The sequence below is a fragment of the Scyliorhinus canicula genome, chromosome 12 (assembly GCF_902713615.1).
Source record: "Scyliorhinus canicula chromosome 12, sScyCan1.1, whole genome shotgun sequence".
NCBI classification, from domain to species: Eukaryota; Metazoa; Chordata; class Chondrichthyes; order Carcharhiniformes; family Scyliorhinidae; genus Scyliorhinus; species Scyliorhinus canicula.
Window position 1 is genome coordinate 21,737,501 of NC_052157.1, and position 22,302 is coordinate 21,759,802.

Sequence of the window (22,302 nt, forward strand, 5' to 3'; positions counted from 1 at the left end):
GTAACAAAACTTTTAACTGTCTTGACTGGGTGTGACCAATGGTCCCTCCGGGCTGCATGGATATGCGTCCGTGCAGCAATTTTAAATGTACTATGCACAAGCAATGTCTCCTCCAGGGTGGGTGTGTGGGCAGTTGAGCATCAATCATAACGTGACCTCGCAGTCCAACAAACCTGTCGGCCGTCCACGGCAAACCAAAATTAGACGGAACATTGGTCATGACTGCTCAACACAGAAAGATTAATCAGCACTTAGAATCCTTGATCTGACAGACTGCAATCCCAAATGAGACTAAATCAGAGTCAACACCATAGACCATAATTTAGCCTTTTGAAAACCTCTATCTATTAAGACATAACAATGCACAGATTAGACAATGTGCATGCGTGATAAACATTGGAGTGGCACAATTATCAGTCAGCTGGCCCCTGCAGCAGAGAGGTCTATGTGCATAGTTACAATCTGAGGAGATCATTTTAGGTGGGTTTCTGACGTTTGAAGAGAATTAAGAAATTGCCAATTTGCCATTATCAAAGTGGCAACAATTAGTGTCACATTTGCTCCTACAAATAGGCATTAAATGATATGGGTATAAACCGGTGTAAATCCTTCAGTGTAAATTAGATCCTTTCCAATAATTAGTGCTCTAATGCAAAAATCTGTTTTCAGACATTAAATGTGTAGTGAAGTCTTGAATGTAACCGTGCAGGAATATGTATTGGGAGATACGGAGACAGTATGATCAACTTGGAATTATGGCTTAGTTTTATTATAGATGCTTTGTCAAGCTTGGCTTGATGCAGATAGTTATCCTGACTAATAAGATTGATGGTGACAACTATAATTACCATAGATGAGATAATCTGCTTTGTAGGTTACAATGCAAGCAAAAACAAGTGAGTAATGCAGTACTGCTCCAGGGAGTAAATGCAGAATATCAAATATGATTTCACTGTATAGCATTTGGGCTAATAACTAAGATTCAGCATATTCTACTGTTTGTGTCATACATAACACTATTAAACAAGTTGCTTCAATCACGACTGCACATCTTGTTTTGCAATAGGGTGTACACTTTTAAAAGATACATTACTCACTTTCAGACCTGGTTCTCTTCAATCTTACTCCATAAATGGGTAAATTGAGCAATTCCAAAGTGAAAATCTCCTGGGATCCTTGAATTTTTAATGGACTTTCACTCTCTATCATGTAACATTCCTCTCTGTGTCAATATAGTGTTTCCAGGCAATGTATCTTTTCACTCGCAAACAGTAAACAATTGAAGGCCTTGTGTTAAAAACTCCAAATTGGAATTTCATCTTTTTTTCTGTATTTCTATTCTCTCCCCCTCCCCCTTCCCTTTCACCAATGTTCTTCCACTCGCTGCAAAAAGCTCACTTCTTGCTGGGGTAGGTATTCTATGGGTGCCAGCAGCCCTCTTGTACTGTGCCTGAGTGATCACTTTCTTTTTGGTACAAGCTACGTACTGAGTGCGCCAGACAGCAATCCAATCACAGGAGATGTACAGTTCACTCTGGTCCCCTGCCATACTATTTTAACCTTGCGTGACTAGCTGGCAATGCAATGTTTGGCTTATTCGCGGCAAGCTTAGGTGGCTCAGAGAGGATTTGGCAAAAAGAAACTGAATTAAGTTCAATGCTCAAAATGCCGCTATAAGCTGAAGTTCCTTTTGTATAATACTAATGGAGGACATCACCCAGGTCTGACATGCTGAAAGGCACAGGAGAGCTAAATTCAACTTTGATTGCAGAGCTGAATACCAGCAGCAAGTCACAATTAAGACGAGAATAGAGAACTATTTTCCTTGTACAATAGTGAACATTGAATAGGCTTCTTTGAAAAGCAGCTGAGTGAATATAATAATGCAAAGGATTGATAATTACAGAAATGAGCATTGACACAAGTGATCAAATATGGTACGGAACATAATGGCTGGAGCTATAGGAATGTTGGCTGCTGCATGATGACCTCACAATTCAATTATGCAAATTCCATTGCTTGGTTAATATCGGAGCTTTTCCCGCAATTACTTGAGATCAGAGGAAAACCGCGTGCCAACTTGGCTCACCCTTGCCTTTGGGTCAGGAAGCGATGGGTTTGAATGTAGTCAAAGGCCCAATAATGGCAGAGATCACTCATTGGCTTCACAGCAGAGGTTACTGGGAGGCCATGAGGAGGGAGAGCCGGCCAAGAGGGAGAGCTATGGTACAGCCTCGCACAGCTAAAAGAGGCGCATTATGATGTGATATCTGCAAAGGGCAGGATGTGAGAGCGCGCCCATTTCTAGAAACAGGCATTGGACCGATCAGGACTGTCTCTGCTGTTGGGACAAATTAATTTGCAAAATATAAATTTCCTATTCATTGCTCCTTGTAACTTTGTTTGTAAATAAACAAATTAATAACCTTAATTAAGGAATATTAAAAATTACACATTAATAGAAAATCTGAATAATTACAATTTAGTCCGCACTACAGATAATCATCTGTGATACACAGAACATCAGTTGTTCAAGAACAAAGATTAATTGTGATAAATGGATTAAAGTCTATTAGCTTGGAGTTAATTTTCCATTTAATAAATGTAATTATAAAGTCTCTTCCTCTCATCACTTGCTTTTATATTTTATTCCAAATGCATTTGCATCAGTTTATCAACCCTTGCATGATTTCTTAGCTTCCCCTTCATTGTAAGGTTGTTCTGTACCTCACTAAGAGGTCTGGACGCTTGTGTGGTTAAGCATAAATTGTTCATTATTAACATGCAACTGTATCCATATCTCTCCATCTAGGCGTCTCTCAGACTCTCGCTGCGCACCTCCTGCAATCATGTGACTCTCTACATCATACACTGTGGGCAGTGCTGTTCGTCAGCCTTACATTAACCCTTGCTCTGCCAAATAACTTTATACTACACCCCTCAGATTTTTCCAGTTCCATATTTACTTGGCCCCAATGCCCTCACATTCTCCCCTCATCTTTCTTACCGAATAATACAGCACAGAAGGAGGCTATTTGGCCAACCACATGCCAGCTGTCTTTCTGAAAGTAATCCAGTTACTCCCACTCCTCTACTCTTTCCCCTTATCCCTGGAATTCCGATGAAAGGTCATCAACCTGAATCATTGTATGTGTTTCTCTCTCCAGGCTTGAGTCCCAATTTGCTGCGCATTGCCAGGATTTTCTGTTTGTGTATCTTTCGACCTCTCATCTTGCTTGAGGCTCCTTCATTTTATACATGTGCTCTGTAGTGTGGGACTTATAACCCAAATTCAGGCGCATGCTTTCATCTACATTATCTCCAACATTTTAGAGAATGGGATCTTGGCTATCCTCAATTTGTTTTCCCACTAAAACAGCCTCTGCATTGCGATTCTTTAGAACTTCAAGTCCAGCACGCTGGACTCTTCCCAGACCCCTTTGCGCTGTATTAACATCTTACAGAAGGTGAGGGAGCCCTAAAATGATTCACTGTATTACAAATGCCATCTTGTCAATACTCTATGTTATCATCTTGCAGTAAAATCTATCGTATTGAAATATTAGGGATTTCAAGTGAAGTGCTAGCTTTTGGTGGAAGGGAGCTCTTTGTTGGTTTGGATTAAGATTTGTTTTTCTATTCGTTCTTGGGATTTGAGTGTCACTGGCAAGGTGAACATTAATTGGCCAACCCTCTTAGCCCTTGAAGCAGGTGGTGGTGAACCATCGATACCTGAGTGACTATTCTAGACCATTTCAGAGGGCAATCAAGAGTCAACTATATTGCTGTGGAGCAATGTGGCAGCCAGACCAGCAGACCTCCTCCGCTGAAGGACATTCGTGAACCAAATGGGGTTTTTACGACAATCTGCTTGGTTCATGACTGTTATTAATGAGACCAACATTTTATTCCATATTTGTCTAATTGAATTAAAATTCCCCCCAGCTGCCGTGATGGGATTTGAACACCCGTCCCTGGAGCATTCGTTCGAGCCTCCTGATTATTAGTTCAGTAACATTATCACTGTGCTACCATCCCCCATTCAGCAAAAACTTGCCTTTCAGCTTAAAGTTTACTTTAAGTGTGATTTCAAGACATGTAGTAGAAGTCGTGGAAGACTGCGTGCGGCAGGTCATAAAGCAGCCACGTGCAGTGATAACCCCAAGTAATTAAAAGCATTCTGCGGATTATAATGTGCTTTTGGTCACTTTGGGATGTCTGTAACACTGCGTTAAGGGCATTGCTGAACTTGGATGTTTTGTTTTGTCCCGGCTCCCTTAAGCCTCAGAACCAGGCTTCAGTACATTCATTACAGTGCATTAGTAGGTTCAGGATAGCTGGCCCCGCATTGCACTCAGCTGTCAAGTGGGTTTGTATGACATTAGATTAGAGCACTGTGACAATGAATGGTTTCTAATAATATACCACAACCAGCAGTAAATTCCATATCGTCACATAATGGCAGTTCACTGTAAACTATGGAGAGCTTTCATACTGTACAATATAATTAACAAAAGATTCTTCAACAGACTTTAAAAGCACCCGCTTAAAGCCTTTAGGGCCAGTCGGATGCTAGTGATCTGCTTCAATAAAGAAAGGCGCACTGTGGTCAGATCTGACTTCATAGACAATAATGCTTTTAGTTCAATAAAATGATTAATCAGATTGGAAATCTAATGTTGTTGCTTTTAAGAACTGAGTAACGTCTAGTCAGCATCGAAGGGGCCCACAAGTTAAGGAATTCACGCTCAATAATACATAGGCAGTCCACATTTGAGCGTTACAGCAGAACTTATCTTTGTAACTCAGAGGGTGCCTTGTTTGGAAATGGGACAAATTTTATAAAGCAGATTGTTTGACTCCTCGATTAAGAATCATTCTTACCTTCAGTCTTGCTCTTGTATTCAAAGATTTGAAGAAGCTAGGGGGAAAAAAAAGTAGTATAACTAAATGGCGTTACAATAGAGTTATCACATTTCAAAATGATTAATGTCAATATATAATTCTTCTTTGTAACAGTAGATTCAGACATGGCAACCAGAGCAGAAAATTGATGCGTTGAATGTTTTCGAACTGCTTATGAAAACAAAACTCTCACTTTTTATCCCGCTCAGCAAAGCCAAAGCCCAGTTTTTAGATGAATGTACTGTTTTCAAGCAATCTGTAACTTTCATTGTACAAGGCAGCATCGAGGTATCAGGTGAATAATGTTTCAAAGCATAAAGATGTCATTTTGGCTAATTTAACATTGATTTCCGACTGTAATATTCATTGTTATTCGTAATGGTTTACAAATCCTACATCTGAACTGCCTTGATTAGTATTTGGAGATTTAAAGATTTATTAATGTTGCCTGCAAAATAATACCTTTGGTGTGAACACAATAAAACACACCATTAAATGAAAACAGGATCATGTTTAAGCCGCCCGATGTATTGGCCGCGATTCTCCTTAAAAATTTCTATGTTCATTTGTGGCGGGCTTTTCAGGGAGTATCCCGTCGGCTCTGCTGGCGAGTTGCCCACCACTATCCAATGACACTTAGGACGCGGGATCTAACGGCCGCGGTGCTCCGGAAAAGCACCTGGGGAATCTGCACTTTAGAGTGAGGCACTTTAAGCCTCATTCGAATATACAAATTTATAAATACGTGATCCCACCCATTGTGGCTGGGATTTACATCGCAACGTCTCGAGGGATTGCCTTGAGTCTCGCAATGCCTCGCGAGATTTCCAGAGAATCGCGCCCAATATATTTTAATATCGGGTGGCTTAAATATAATCCAGTTTTAATGTAACGGTGTGTTTTATTGTGTTCACACCAAATGTAGTTTTTTGCAGGCAACATTAACAAATGTTGAAATCCCTGAAAACTAATCAAGCCAGTTAAGTTGTAGGATTTGTAACTTCCGCGACAATGGGGAGTTTGGCGAGTGGAGCTCCCCAATCCCTCGGCGCATTCCCCTTTCCAGTCCCTTATTCAATGTGAGTCACATTCAATTGCCATGGGCGGGATTCTCCAATAATGGGGCTATGTCCCCACGCCCGTGAAAAAACTCACTCTAGACTTACATGGACAGGGCGGCACGACTGTGCATGTGCCGGCGACAAGTGAGCCAGGACCTCTGGCCCCAGAGGACGCCCGCCGGGGCATCGAAGGCCATGGTACATGATAAGCAGCTGGCTGCCTCCACTTCTAATGTGCATCCTGGGGACACACCAGGATGTAGTGGTAAAGCAAGCAGGGCCAAGCACATCGATCACTGAAGCCAACAGGGGAGGATGGACAGGGTGGGAGGGTAGGTAAGGGGTGAGGAGGGTGGGGTGGGAGGGCGGCACCATTGGGAGAGTGGGAAATTGTTACACACAATAAACACCCTTGTGCACAACCAGTATTATGCCTCTGTCACTTTTTTCCTCAATCCGAGTTTACCTCTGAACCATTGGCCCATCTCTCCAGGCATCGCCCCCTCCCCGTGGCACTTACCCACCGTCGTCATGTCCCTGGTGCTGTGTCCCATCCCCTGGGAGTTCAGATGTTGGCTGCTGCATGTGTGGTGTTGCCTCCCGCAGTGTTCAGGCATCAAGGTGTTATTGGGATGCAAGACAATGAGCTACACATGCTACATGGCCTGCCCACTCAAGGAAATCCACTTGGGTCATGTGAAGCTCTCACTTAACCACAATTGCCAATTCCCTATTAGCAATAGTCTTCAACCGCACGGCCAGAGGCCTCGGCAGTCGGTGGGGTTATGGCTGGTCAGTGGGGCAGATGGGCAGGGACAAGAGTTGCCGCATGAATGGGTACACACGATCCAGGGGTTGGCATAGTGGTGCGAAGTGTGTTTTCCCCCAGTTTCCCCCCAGCACTGGGTTCCCCACCCCCAGTCGAGGGTCCCCCACCCCAGCCAAGGGTGTGTCCCCCCAAGCACTGGGCTCTTTCCCTATGACCAAAGAGGCTATTCACCTCCTCGGCTCCCCACAGAAGCCCTTCCGCCAGATTCATGTTTTCAAAAGGAATACTAATCAGCGCCAACGTGACCACTTGCTGGGCAGGCAGCTGAATCACGGAAGGCCCTAGGATATGGGATGGCTCTTGGTAATTGTATGAATATAGGGCTTAAGTGGTGATTTGTTTCTCACCACGCTATGGTGAGATTCCGATTTTGCATACGGGAGGAGGCTGGTTATATCACAAACTGACGCTTGGCACGGTTCTCGCTTTTAGCCTCTCCCGCTGTTCACTGGCCTTGTTTCGCTTGAGTGAGAGTGTAACGAGACTGGAGAATCGCGCCCTTAGAATTTTTTTCAGCACTGGGGAGCTGAACTCAGAGATCGGGCTGCCATTTTGAAAGGGTGCCCAGATCTCTAAATGAGCTTGTGGGTCACCCACAACCCTTGGTAAATGTCACCATGTGACACACATGGGCACAACCACCCCCCCCCCCCCTCCCCCCCAAAGTGAGGACATCCTGCTATGGGGTCCCTGGGCCCCCCGCTCTTCAGGCCCACCCAAGCCCCCTTAGAGCACCCCGTCCCTTTCAGGACCCCTACCCGTCACTCCCCCCCCCCCCCCCCCCCACACCCCCAACCTCTCCGAGGCCCCAACTTTCCTCCCCTGCACACCCCAACCTTTTAAACTCCCCCTTTCATGGGCATGCACCCCCCCCCCTCCCCTGACCCTTGTCAGTGCCACCCTGGCATCTGGACACCCTTGCACTAGCACCCTGGCACCCAGACACAGCTCCAGCCAGCTTGGCAGTGCCACCCAGGCACCTTGACAGTGCTAGGGTACCTACTGGGCAGTGCCAAGGTGCCCACATTCCAGGAGGAGAGTCAGGTGACCACCCTCCACTGACCCTGACCACCCAGGGGCCTCTAATGGCCTGGGACAAACTAGCATGGAGACAGCTCTTAACTTGAACCCTTTAATGTGTATATGTACACAGTTCTTGCGGCTAATAAATACATACAGTTAGCCTACTTAAGACTACACAGATTTCACCAAGACCTACAGAATGATATTGAACACCTATGAGAAGTTGCTGCATATCTTGCCATTAGTTTCCTGCTATCATCGTTGATGGTGGGTGATGCGACCAGCAGTTCAGTCGAGACATGAGTAGAAGTAAACCGTGGCTTTAATCAACTTAGAACAGTGCCTGCCTGCGACTGAACCAACACTGAGAACCGCCTACAGATCGACTGCTCTTTATACCTCCCTTCAAGGGGAGGAGCCATGGGCAGAGCCCATACATGTTCCCCTATGGATAATGCCATACAATGGACCATAGGAGGAGCCCACAAGGGCAACAGCATAGCACAGATACAAATACAAGGGCAACAGCACAGATACAAATACAATGGTGGATTATTGGCATAATACATTCACCACAGTGGGAGAGTCGCTCTGTCCATCTGGGGCTGCAACAGACAACAACGAAAAGGTTTCTGCTAACTTTCTTAAAAAGAAAACATTGGTGTGCTGCCAAAATACTGATCAGTTAGTGGCGCTGACAGTCATTAATATTTAAACTGCCCAGCAACATCTGGTGAGAAATAGACAGCCCGCAAGCTCAACTGCCAGGAACTGCAGGACTAATTGTGCTGCTCCATTGTTAACCACACGAAAATGGCAGCTCAATCTCTCTGCAAGTATCAAAAGGTTGCTGCTTTGTCGACTCGAGTAATTGCCAATTAAAGCTGCTGCAGTGTAATTACTTTTCCTCGTGAGGAGATTTATGTTCCTGCCATGCCAATCAAACATCTCCTGCCTAAAAAATGGAACAGTTTATATTGTCAGATCTCATTCCTACAGGTAGTAAATTGTTGTTGGATATTTTTGAAGTTCAAAACAAAATCTCTTCTCTTACCTTTCCTGTCGCTTTTTCTCCTTCTGATCCCGATTTGACTCTGAAGCACTTTCCTTCGCTTTTGTTACCCCGTTTCATTCTCAATCCTTGAAACTCATTGGTTCAAGGGATACAGTACTTGTCCTGTTGCCCACTAAAGTCCCATTTTGCACTACCTGCGCTTCCAGGACAACAACCAGAAAAAGAAAGTGTTGACTGATGGAACACATCGCGGGATGCTCTGCTGCAGTGAACTCTGGGCTATTGTCTGTCAGAAGTATCAAGTAAAGGCAGATGGCAACAATGATTCTCTCAGGCCTTCATCAGCATCCCATTAGTGGAACGCAAATCTGATTTACGTCAGCAGGAATTGCAACCCACCTTAGCTGGCAGGAGTGGAAGACCCTGCTGTCATTTTACATGGGCATGAAACCAATTTTTGGAGCTCTGCCATATTGTACGTCCCCCTGCCTGCCATTCAATTTTCCGGGGGGTGTGGGGGGAAAATTGACCCCCATTCTTTTATCTCTGTTGGGTTCGTCGCGAATCCAATTTACTGAGCAGTATGATAGAGCAAAGAAGCATCTGTTTCTGAGGTGGCTCAAAAATACATAGCCAGAGAGACGGGATCACTGGTGTTTGAGAATGCTCCAGCTGTTGTGCCATTTCCACGTGGTGTTAGCATCGGCTTGCAGCGGACAAGGAAATAGCTATTCTGTATCGAACAGTGCAATGGTTCCTTGGCAAGGTGATTTGCTGAGGCGTGCATTTCCCCGGGTTAACTTTTGAGCCATCTGGGGATTGAATCACCAGAGGTCACCAGAGGCAGCCAGCAATGAAGACAAATTGACGTACGCTCTGAATGCTGAGTACTTCTGAGTAAACAGCTTATACACCTAGCAAAAGAAAACTGAGCTAGAAGGGGTATCCGAGTGTCACCGAGGGTGAGCTTGACTCCGTTCCTTTGCGAGCCCCAGGTCCAGCTGGTAGTCCCTGGAAGGGTCCCTTGCTCAGGGTTATGAGTGATGGCCAACGGTGGATCTGATGGATTCTAAGGTGGAGGGGTGACAATCTTGCAGGCCCACAGGCTGGTTGGCGCCCAGGCAGAGCGTGATCTTCTGGGAAGAGGCTTTGTGTTCTCTTCAAGCACACGTGCCAAAGGCAATGGGGACAGCACCTCCCGTTTCTCTTTTCTAGAGTCAAGTATAGCCAAATGAGTGTTCTTGGTCCAATCAAGGCGTGAATGGGTTGGCATGAGAACATAAGAACTAGGAGCAGGAGTAGGCCATCTGGCCCCTCGAGCCTGCTCCGCCATTCAATGAGATCATGGCTGATCTTTTGTGGACACAGCTCCACTTTCCCGCCCGAACACCATAACCCTTTATTCCTTTATTCTTCAAAAACTATCTATCTTTATCTTGAAAACATTTAATGAAGGAGCCTCAACTGCTTCACTGGGCAGGGATTTCCATAGATTCACAACCCTTTGGGTGAAGAAGTTCCTCCTAAACTCAGTCTTAAATCTACTTCCCCTTATTTTGAGGCTATGTCCCCTAGTTCTGCTTTCACCCACCGGTGGAAACAACCTGCCCGCATCTATCCTATCTATTCCCTTCGTAATTTTATATGTTTCTATAAGATCCCCCCACATCTTTCCAAATTCCAACGAGTACAGTCCCAGTCTACTCAACCTCTCCTCGTAATCCAACCCCCTCAACTCTGGGATTAACCGAGTGAATCTCCTCTGCACACCCTCCAGCACCCAGTACGTCCTTTCTCAGGTAACAAGACCAAAACTGAACACAATACTCCAGGTGTGGCCTCACTAACACCGTACACAGTTGCAGCATAACCTCCCTAGTCTTAAACTCCCATCCCTCTAGCAATGAAGGACAAAATTCTATTTGCCTTCTTAATCACCTGTTGTACCTGTAAACTAACTTTTTGTGACTCATGCACGAGCACACCCAGGTCTCTCTGCACAGCAGCATGTTTTAATATTTTATCATTCAAATAATAATCCCTTTTGCTGTTATTCCTACTAAAATGGATAACCTCACATTTGTCAACATTGTATTCCATCTGCCAGACCCTAGCCCATTCACTTAACCTATCCAAATCCCTCTGCAGACTTCCAGTATCCTCTGCACTTTTGCTTTACCACTCATCTTAGTGTCATTTGCAAACTTGGACACATTGCACTTGGTCCCTAACTCCAAATCATCCATGTAAATGGTGAACACTTGTGGGCCCAACACTGATCCCTGAGGGACACCACTAGCTACTGATTGCCAACCAGAGAAACACCCATTAATCCCCACTCTTTGCTTTCTATTAATTAACCAATCCTCTATCTATGCTACTACCTTACGCTTAATACCATGCATCTTATACAGCAACCTTTTGTGTGGTACCTTGTCAAAAGCTTTTTTGAAATCCAGATATACCACATCCATTGGCTCCCCATTGTCTACCGCACTGGTAATGTCCTCAAAAAATTCTACTAAATTAGTTCGGCACGACCTGCCCTTTAAGAACCCATGCTGCATCTGTCCAATGGGACATCACTCGTGTCAACCCCTCACTCGGTCTGGACGTCCATTTACTGCAAGCTGGACAGCTTTAAAGACCAGCCTGAGCTCCAACAACAAGATCACTCATTGTTACTATGACCAAAAAATTTGGATGACCATGGTTACCTTTACCACTCGGCATGACACTTAGAAGTGAAAAGAAAATATGATGTATATGTAGATTAATATATGCGGTACACATTAATACAGTAATAAATTAGAGTCTCGGCTCTGTTGTCACTGCTGGTTATTCAACATTTTCTTAAATCCCTCACTTGGGCTGTGGTACATCCCTTATGGGAAATATTATTCAGGATATTTTTCAGTTTGAGCTCCGAGTGCCCATGCCCGGAGACCACTGAAATAATTGAGGTGCGGCCATTACCCAGTTCACCCGATTTGCCAGCTTTTCATTTAAGTTGGTGGAACCATGGGCTAATTGATGAAGTGCAATGCATCATCCCCGCCCCCTCCCCTTCCCCAGTATGTACCTGCAGTGTGCAAAGTACCCAGCCCGGAGCACAGCAGCGGAACATTTACCAGGCATCCTTTTTAATTAAGCGAAAAAAATTGGATATCGTTTGAGTAAAGAAAGAACTTAAACTTTTATAGAGTCTATTACGTCCTCAGGATGTCCGCAAGCACGTTGCTAATTAAATACATTAAAAGTGTTGTTTTATAGGCAATGCTTACACACTGTATAGTTCTGCAAACAGTAATGAGATAAATACCCAATTAATTTGTTTTGGGGATTTTTTCTTTATTAATTTTCGGGATCTGGGTGTCGCTGGCTGGCCAGCATTTATTGCCCATCCCTAAGGGCAATCAAGAGTCAACCACATTACTGACCACATGTAGGCCAAACCAGGTCAGGACAACTGTGGCTGGATTCTCCGCACCCCGACGCCGAAATCACGGCAGGCGTCGGGGCAGAGAATTCATTTTGGCGCACGAAATCAGACCGGCGCCAGTTCCCCGATTCTCCGGGCCTCAGAAAGCGGCGTATTCAGAGAGTTCGCCTTGTCGCATATCATCTACCTGCGGCCATTGCTGGAGGCCCGCCCCGCCCCCTGACCTGCCAAAGCCCCGATGGCGTGGATCTAACATGGTTCTGCTGGTTGGCATACTAGCGTGGCGGCTGCAGACTCAGTCCGTGCCGCCCTGGTCGAGGGCGTGCCGATCGGAGGGCAGGGGGGTTCTTTTACGCGGCCGGGCAATGTTTGGGCAGGCGGTCAGGGTCCTATGGGGGTACTATGTTCAGGGTCCAGCTCCGTGGTCTCTAGCTCATCTAGAATCTGATGTCAAGTATTCAGGATGAGAGATCTAAGTGGCCTACGAGTGTCAACTGATACGGGGCAAAACTTTCCGTTTGGGAGACGATGGGTTGGAATCTCCGATTTTGAGGTTATGTCCGGAGGAAGTGTCTAGATTTACGATGAATATGTCGGTGCCACCGGCGCACTGATGCTGCGTGGGGGGCTAGCAGCCGCGCTACGTAAACCCTCCCAGCATTCCCGACAGAAATGGCTGGAGAATTGCCGGGTCCGTGGCCGCGCATGCGCACGGCAACGACCTGCAGCAGTTGCGTCACTTAACATGGTGCCGGCCGGTGCGGACCCGGGTTGCCAGATAGTGCCCCCTGTAACCCCCTTGCCAACCCCAGACCAGCCCCCATCAGACCCCCAAGCCCCCGCCAAAGCCCCACCGGCTCCCCTGCCCTCGACTATGGTGGCACTGGACACAGTCCGCAGCCGCTGCGCATAGGTGACAAAAACCCAGAGCACACGTGTCCCGTGCCGTCGGGAAGTCGGCACTTTGGGGCAGAGCATCGGGGGAGGGTCTTCAGGTGACGTCCTGAGGCTGTTCCAATGACGTGCTCACTGATGATGCTGTTTTGGAGGGGGCGGAGCATCCGAGAACAGGTGCTGCCCCCGATTTCGGTGTCAAGAGGGATTCTCCGCCCGATCGCCCAAAAGATATCAACGTCGGTAAGCGGAGAATCCCGCACCATGTTCTCCCACTGGAGCTGAATTGCACCTGGTTTGTGCTCTGCGATTTCCAAGCCTTCGCTATGCAAATTTATGGGATTCCCCCTATCAGGCTGCCATTTTGAGTGAGCTGACTGAGAGTGAGGTCCTGCAGCTGGCCACCCACTCCTCCCTGTATTGCAATTAAGCCCCGCCCCAAGACCCCCTAAATAAAGCGATCCTCCCCACAGAGACCCCCTAAATAAAGCAACCCCTCACAGAGACCCCCTAAATAAGGGGACCCCTCACAGAGACCCCCCAAAATAAAGCGACCCCCCACAGAGACCCCCTATATAAAGAGACCCCCACAGAGATCCCCGAACTATGTAGACCCCACCTCCCCCACAGGTCCCTCAGAAAAGAGACACCTGTCAGGATGACCCCCAAGAAGAGAAACCCCTGTCAGGAAGCCCCCCAGAAAAGACCCCTGTCAGGAAGCCCCCCCCCCCCCCCCCCCCCAACCAGGAAAGAGACCCCTGTCAGGGATCCCTAACTCCGCCAAAAGACAGATTCATGTCTGGAAGCTAGAGAGGAGTCCAGGCAGAGGTAGTAAAAAGAAATACTGCTTTAACATTGTGCGATATATTTGCTGGCTCAGGCAGAGGAAGTAGAACCCGTCAATTCCTGGAAAGAGAAAACCAGTCAGCTGGGTTTAAATCCCCTCAAATGTTTGATCTGCAAGCCATTCATTCATTTCTCAGTGATACTGGTTTTACATGGCTGTGATTGACAGCTTCCACACACACAAACACACATCCAGCTGTCAGCATTGTTCTATTTTTTTTAAATAAATGTTTTTTATTGAGTTTTCATATTTTATATATGACAAATTACAAATTATTAGAGAGAAAAAAAGAAAACACAAAAATTTAACATGTATATTTACAGGTAAGCATCTTCATAACAACAATTGTGGCCGCCCCCTTTAGCCGGCATACATATTTTACATTCCCCAATATGGCCGAGGCACATGTTTATTGGCATTTATTTATAGTTTGGTTTTGGGCCTTAGCTTGCCATCAAACCCCCATAGCGAACCCGTAACCCCGCCCCCCCCCCCCCCCCCCCGGCTACCTCCCCCCGATTCCCGTCCATTTTCCCCTGATTCTTGGCCACCCGACTATTCTTCCTCTTGTTCGTTGGCCACGAACAGGTCCCGGAACAATTGCATGAATGGCTCCCACGTTCTATGGAAGCCGTCGTCTGACCCTCGGATGGCGAATTTGATTTTCTCCATTTGGAGAGATTCCGAGAGGTCGGACAGCCAGTCTGCAGCTCTGGGCGGTGCTGCTGACTGCCAGCCAAACAGGATTCTAGGGCAGGCGATCAGGGAGGCAAAGGCAAGGGCGTCCGCCCTCCTCCCCAGGAATAGATCTGGCTGGTCTGAAACCCCGAAGACCGCCACTATCGGGCATGGCTCCACCCTCACCCCCACCACTTTGGACATAGCCTCGAAGAAGGCTGTCCAGTAATCCACAAGTCTGGGGCAAGACCAGAACATGTGGGCGTGGTTGGCCGGGCCTCTTTGGCACCGTTCACATCTGTCCTCCACCTCCGGGAAGAACCTACTCATACGGTTTCTCGTTAAGTGGGCTCTATGTACCACTTTTAGCATTGTTCTATTCATCATCCTTCACCGTGAAGTGGTGGGTGATTTAGCAGTTTGGATCAGAAATTGGCTAGCTGGAAGAAGACAAAGGGTGGTGGTTGATGGGAAATGTTCAGACTGGTGTCCAGTTACTAGTGGTGTACCACAAGGATCTGTTTTGAGGCCACTGCTGTTTGTAATTTTTATAAATGATCTGGAGGAGGGCGTAGAAGGATGGGTGAGTAAATTTGCAGATGACACTAAAGTCGATGGAGTTGTGGACAGTGCAGAAGGATGTCACAAGTTGCAGAGCGTCATAGATAAGCTGCAGCGTTGGGCTGACAGGTGGCAAATGGAGTTTAATGCAGAAAAGTGTGAGGTGATTCATTTTGGAAGGAATATCAGAAAGACAGAGTACTGGGCTAATGGTAAGATTCTTGGTAGTGTGGATGAGCAGAGAGATCTCGGTGTCCATGTACATAGATCTCTGAAAGTTGCCACCCAGGTTGAGAGGGTTGTTAAGAAGGCGTACGGTGTGTTAGCTTTTATTGGTAGAGGAATTGAGTTTCGGAGCCATGAGGTCATGTTGCAGTTGTACAAAACTCTGGTGCGGCCACATTTGGAGTATTGCGTGCAGTTCTGGTTGCCACATTATAGGAAGGATGTGGAAGCATTGGAAAGGGTGCAGAGGAGATTTACCAGGATGTTGCCTGGTATGGAGGGAAGATGTTACGAGGAAAGGCTGAGGGACTTGAGGCTGTTTTCGTTAGAGAGAAGAAGGTTAAGAGGTGACTTAATTGAGGCATACAAGATGATCAAAGGATTAGATAGGGTGGACAGTGAGAGCCTTTTTCGTCGGATGGTGATGTCTAGCATGAGGGGACATAGCTTTAATTGAGGGGAGATAGATATAGGACAGATGTCAGAGGTAGGTTCTTGACTCAGAGAGTAGTAAGGGCGTGGAATGCCCTGTCTGCAACAGTAGTGGACTCGCCAACACTAAACGCATTCAAATGGCCATTGGATAGGCATATGGACGATAAGGGAATAGTTTGAATGGGCTTTAGAGGGGTTTCACAGGTCGGCACATCATCGAGGGCCGAAGGGCCTGTACTGCGCTGTAATGTTCTATGTTCTGTCTTCTAACCTCAATGTCTATAAACATCAAGTTTGATTGATGGCTCCTGAACCATTTCAAACAGAAATAAGTGTTGTCAATTTCTAGCTGACTACTTCAAAACCACTCTAACATGAAGGGATGTGATTGGAAAGCACTTAATTCTGTTTGAGTTGACAGGCGATGCTTCCTATGTCTAAGCCAGCAGGTGTACTGCCCAGGTGAGTGTTAAAGCAGTCATTTCTATCACTGCCTCTGTCTGGACTGCTCTTTAGCTTCAAAGACAGGGGGGTGTCTCCTCATTTAGGGGCTCTCTGGGGAGTCACTTTCTTTTGGGGGTCTCCGTGGGGTTCTCTTTATTTAAAAGGTCTCTGGGATGGTCTCTTATTTATGGGGTCTCTGGTGGGGGTTTCTGGTTTGGGTGTGTTGGGCAGATCTTGCATTATGGGGGTGGGGGGATCCAGAAGACTGGAGAATCATGCGGCCCAAAGAATATGGGGCGGGATTCTCCCGCAATCGGCGAATTGGCCCAACACCGGTGGCAAGAACGGCGTGAACCACTACAGAGTTGGGCCAACCGGAAGTTGCAGAATCCTCTGCATTTCCGGGGGCTAGGCCGGCACCGGAGGGGTTGGCGCCGCGCCAACCAGCGTCGAAGGGCTGGCACATGTTAGTGCATGTGCAGAACCGCCACCGTGGTTCCGCGCATGCGCAGACCGGCCGGCATATTCTTGCACATGCGCAGGGGGTGTCTTCATCGCGCCGGCCATGTTGGAGCTCTACAGAGCCCGGCGCGGAAGGAAGAAGTGCCCCCATGGCACAGGCCCGTCCGCAGATCAGTGGGCCCCGATCGTGGGCCAGGCCACCGTGGGGGCCCACCAGGGGCCGGATCCCCCTGCCCCCCCCCCCCCCCCCCCACCGGAGGACCGCACCAGCCGGCCTACCAGCCATTTCATGCCGGCGGAACTGGCCACAAACCGCCGGCCGCTCGCTCGGCCCATCGTGGCCCGGAGAATTGTCTGGGGGGGGGGCACTACCAATGGCCCCTGATCAGCACGCCGTGATAGCCGCCTGGAAATCGGCATCAGAGAATACGGCAGCCGGCGTCGGAGTGGCGAGGCGGGAGGGTCGGAGAAAGCCATCCGTGGTATCCGGCCCACTAAGTGGATCTTAGTGGTCTTCTTCCCGCTGGCGCAAGGCGTGAACATTGATCCCGCGAAAGGCCAGAGCATTGGCCGGCACCCATCCTGTTTTCTTCAAAACCGCTGGATTCTCCATCTTATCGGTAACTCCGCCACTGGCGGCGCAAGGCAGAGAATTTCCTCCACTGTCTTTTCTGTGGTACTTCTATTAAATGAGCTGTTTGGAACTGGTCCATAACCTGATATCTTGCCTTAAAACATTTTAGCATGCCACTTGCAAGTGCTGTTACTTCTGAGAAACATGGGAACTTCCACCCTGAGTAAACCAACTATGACTGGAATGTACCTGCTTATTGCCCTGCTTCAGGCTACTCAATGCAAGCTCAAACTCATCAACTGAGCATTATATTGCCACACTGAACGAAACAGCTTCAATCAGCCAGGAAACATGACAGCTCTGAATCAGACCAGAACACAGATCACTTACACAGTAGCAGAGTGATTTCAGGAGAGATAGCTGGTATTTTACACCTGTTTTTAAAAAAAATAGGTGACGTTGTAAATAACATATGGATAATACAATGATGAGATGGACAAATAAGTGGAAGATTGAAATCAATTCAGTAAGTGTGCAATAGCACGTTTTAGTTAAAAATATTTTCTTGAATGGGAAAAGGTTGATATAAACCTTTGGGCAGTACAAGTGGATAGCACTGTGGCTTCACATTACCAGGGTCCCAGGTTCGATTCCCCGCTGGGTCACTGTCTGTGCACATTCTCCCCGTGTCTGCGTGGGTTTCCTCCGGGTGCTCCGGTTTCCTCCCACAGTCCAAACATGTGCAGTTAGGTGGATTGGCCATGATAAACTGCCCTTAGTGACCAAAAAAAGGTAAGGGGTTATTGGGTTACGGGGATAGGGTGGAAGTGAGGGATTAAGTGGGTCGGTGCAGACCCGATGGGCCGAATGGCCTCATTCTGCACTCTATGTTTTAACCTGAACGTTCGGTCATCCCAAATCTCTCTCTAATTCCACAAAACAGCACCTCAAGTGGACAAGGCTGTAGAAAAAAAGTAATTGGAGCAAAGGATTTCGTAGCGAGAGGTATGGAAGTTTAAACGGAATGGTGAAGCTATCTGTAACTCTGGCGAGAGCAGTGTTTGATGCATGGGTTAGCATGAATGGTTGAGCGGTGTTGAGAGGAAAGGGGCAAAGGAAATGTTTTTTCGTTTCATTGTTATTATTTATTTTTATAAAAACAGTGTCGGGCACAAAGGCTGGCCTCACACTCAACCTAGCTCCACACCAGGCAGCCTGCGCATTCATGCATAGAAAACAGAAGCAGGAGGAGGCCATTCAGCCCTTTGAGCCCGCTCCACCATCCATTCTGATCATGGCTGATCATCAAGTTCAATACCCCCTCCACAAATCGCTTTAGCCCCAAGAGCTATATCGAATTCCTTCTTGAAATTACACAATGTTTTGGCCTCAACTACTTTTCATGGCAGTGAATTCCACAGATTCACCACTCTCTGGGTGAAGTAATATCTCCACACCTCAGTCCTAAAAGTTTTATTCCCTATCCTCAAATTATGACCCCTAGTTCTGGGCCAACGCACACATGGGGAGGACGTGCAGACTCCACACAGACAGTGACCCAGCCGGGAATCGAACCTGGGACCCTGGAGCTGTGAAGCATTGATGCTAACCACCATGCTACCGATTTAGTCTCTCCACATATGACAGTCCCGCCATCCCAAGAATCAGCCCGGTAAACCTTCACTACACTACCTCCGTAGCAAGGACATCTTCCTCAGATAGGGACACCAAAGCTGCACATAATACCCCAGGCATTGGCCCTATATAATTGCTGTAACATTACCGAAAATCCGACCTGCGGGTGGACATTATTAAAGGTCAGGTTCGTCGAGCTGGAAAATGCCCCGACTCAATGAGCCCAGCCTGGGGATGAACATCTGGGCCAAGGGTTTGAAAAAAAGGCTACAATTTTCAAGAATAGAGGAGATTAAGGTCTGAAGTGATAGAAATGGTTAAAACTATAAAGGATGGGATAGATTGAAACCGTCTATTCCAGTGAATGAGGATACACAAGTATAAGATGAAGTGTAAGAGGTTTAAGGCAGAGGTCAGAAGAACCTTTCTTTCTCCAGTGAGAGTTGCAAGGTTGCAGAAGGCACTACTACAATCAATAATTGATTAAAGAAGAGGTTAGATAAATGGTTAAAGGAAAGATGGATAAAAGGATACAGAGGAAGAGAGGGCACATGGGTTTAGGTCTACTGTTCATGCAGAGGATTATGCCATTACAGCGTGCTTGAACTACATGACCTGGTTGCATGTTGCAGTTTCTGTGTAATTGTATGCTGGACCTGTAGGCACTCCGATTGCTAAATAAAGACCCCACCTGCCTCTCCAGGTGGACGTAAGCGACACCAAAGCACCATCCATAGAGTAAGACAATCTCCTTCCACTACATGTGATTAAAAACAATTAACTGATCATTCATCTTATTGCTTTATTGCTGTTTCTGGGACTTTGCTGCATACACATTGGCCAGCACATATGCTTAGTGTTGTAAAATAGTATATTGTAATATTAAGTACTTTAGAATGCTCTGCGGATGTGATGAGGTGCTATATAAATACAGGTTACTCTGTCTTATAAATGATGATACAAAATGTTTTTGATGTAATGTACCAATTCTTTTTTTCCCAATGAAGGGTCAATTTTGTGTGGCCAATCCACCTACCCTGCACATCTTTGGGTTATGGGGGGGTGAGACCCATGCAGACACGGGAAGAATGTGCAAACTCCACATGGACAGTGATCCAGGGCTGGGGTTGAGAAACCGGATCCTCGGCACCATGAGGCAGCAGTGCTAACCACTGCGCCACCGTGCTCCCCAATGATGACACAAAATTAGGTGGCATTGTAGACAGTCTAGGTGATAGCATGAAATTGCATTGAGATATTCACAGACTAGGTGAATGGGCAGAATTGTGGCAGATGGAATTCAATGTAAACAAGTGTGAGGTTATCTATTTTAGACCAAAAAAAAGATACAGCAGAGAACTTTATAGATGGATAGACATTACGCACAGTGGATGGCCAAAGAAACTTAGGCGTTCAGGTGCACAGATCCTTAAAATGCCAGAACAAGTGTGGAAAATAATCAAAAAGGCGAATGGAAAGCAAACATTTATATTTATAGAATTGGAGTATAAGTCACAAAAGACGGCTTGGATCATTGTCTGTGTGAAGTCTGCACGTTCTCCCTGTGTCTGCACGGGTTTCCTCCCCGTGCTCCGGTTTCCTCCCACAAGTCCCGAAAGATGTGCTTGTTAGGTGAACTGGACGTTCTGAATTCTCCCTCTGTGTACTCAAACAGGCACCGGAGTGTGGTGGCCAGGGGATTTTCACAGTAACTTCATTGCAGTGTTAATGTAAGCCTATTTGTGACACTAATAAAGGTTATTAGTGTCATAATATACACCAGTATATCATGGTGCAGGCACACACTGATGGACACACACAGGGACCAATCAACATGTACAAACACCGCAGCCATCACCAGTTAGAATACACAGACTATAAAGGCAGAGGGCACCACGGTTCCCGCTCATTCTGGGTGCTGCCTCTGAGTGTAACAGGAACTCATTCAGCCCAGCACGGACTCCCAACACGTACTGAGAGAATCAACTGGTTCGGACAAGGCTTAGGTCTCTAGTTTAAGTTAGCATCATTTCGACCCACAGTCATCGTGTGTTAGTTAGTTAGAAGTAGTTAATAAAATTGAGTTGAACCTTCATCACTGTTGGAAGTGTCTGTTCATCTCTCAAGTCTACACTAGCCCACACTTCAATTAGTGCTAATAGTTATGCTGCAGCTGTAAAAAAAACTCAGTTGAAGCTAGAACAGTTGTTAATTTTAAATCTGAAATAGATTTTTTGTTAAGCAAAAATATCATGGGATATGACGCAAAATTGCGCATGCGCTATACGACCAGCACAAACTCGCGCAATCGTGCCAGTTGCCTTCTCGGCGCCGGCCCCGATGCAACATGGCGGAGAGCTGCAGAGGCCCAGCGCAGAGTAAAATAGGCCCCCACCAGGAGAAGCTGGCCCGCCGATTGGTAGGCCCCGAACGCGGGGCATGCCACGGTGAAGGCCACCCCCCCCCCCCCCCCGGGTTCGGATCCCCCTCCCCTCCACCAGCCCGCCCCCCGCAGGATGAACACCGAGGTCCCGCCGGGTAGGACCACACGTGAACGCCGCCGGTGGGATTCGGCCTATCTCAGCAACCACTCGGCCCAACACTTGCGGAGAATCGCTGAGGGGGGCACCGCGTAGAGCGGCCCCTGACCGGTGCTACGCTGGTGCCAATTCTCCAGTCACCAGAGAATCAGCGGACCCGCGTCGGAGCGGCGTTGCGTGAATCAAACCCCCCCCCACCCTGCCGGCGAATCACCGACCTGGCCCGGGGTCGGAGAATCCCATCCTTGGAGTTAGGGCACAGATTAGCCATGATCTCATTAATGGCAAGACAGTGGGGCAGCACAGTGGCACAGTGGTTAGCATTGCTGCCTACGGCGCTGAGGACCCGGGTTCCAATCCCGGCCTGGGTCGCTGTCCGTGTGGAGTTTGCACATTCTCCCCGTGTCTGTGTGGGTTTCACCCCCACAACCCAAAAGATGTGCATGGTAGGTGGATTGGCCACGCTAAATTGCCCCTTAATTGGAAAAAATAATTGGGAACTAAAAATTTATATTTTTAAAAAATTAAAAAATTAATGGCGAGACAGGCTTGAGGGCCAAAGGTTCTGTACTGAATTTAGCAATAGGAAACTCCAATGCATTGCAAAGACAAAGCATGAAATTAACCCTACTGTCACACTTAAACATGAAGATATTGGATATTATGGACTGTGAAGTTCATACTGTGAGTGTGGCCACAGACTCTGTTAAGGTGGCTGCAACTTAACAAGTC

At 47.1% G+C, this 22,302-nt stretch overlaps 1 protein-coding gene across 6 annotated transcripts in view; it reads right to left on the minus strand.

Moving 5' to 3' along the window:
* sema6dl (sema domain, transmembrane domain (TM), and cytoplasmic domain, (semaphorin) 6D, like) overlaps window positions 1–22,302 on the minus strand; it is a 379,666-nt gene that overhangs the window by 136,358 nt on the left and 221,006 nt on the right. For all 6 annotated transcript variants that reach the window (XM_038813920.1, XM_038813918.1, XM_038813921.1 and 3 more), the window contains one exon: window positions 4,885–4,921. The gene's annotated coding sequence lies outside the window, so the exon portion shown is untranslated. The remainder of the gene's footprint in view (window positions 1–4,884; window positions 4,922–22,302) is intronic.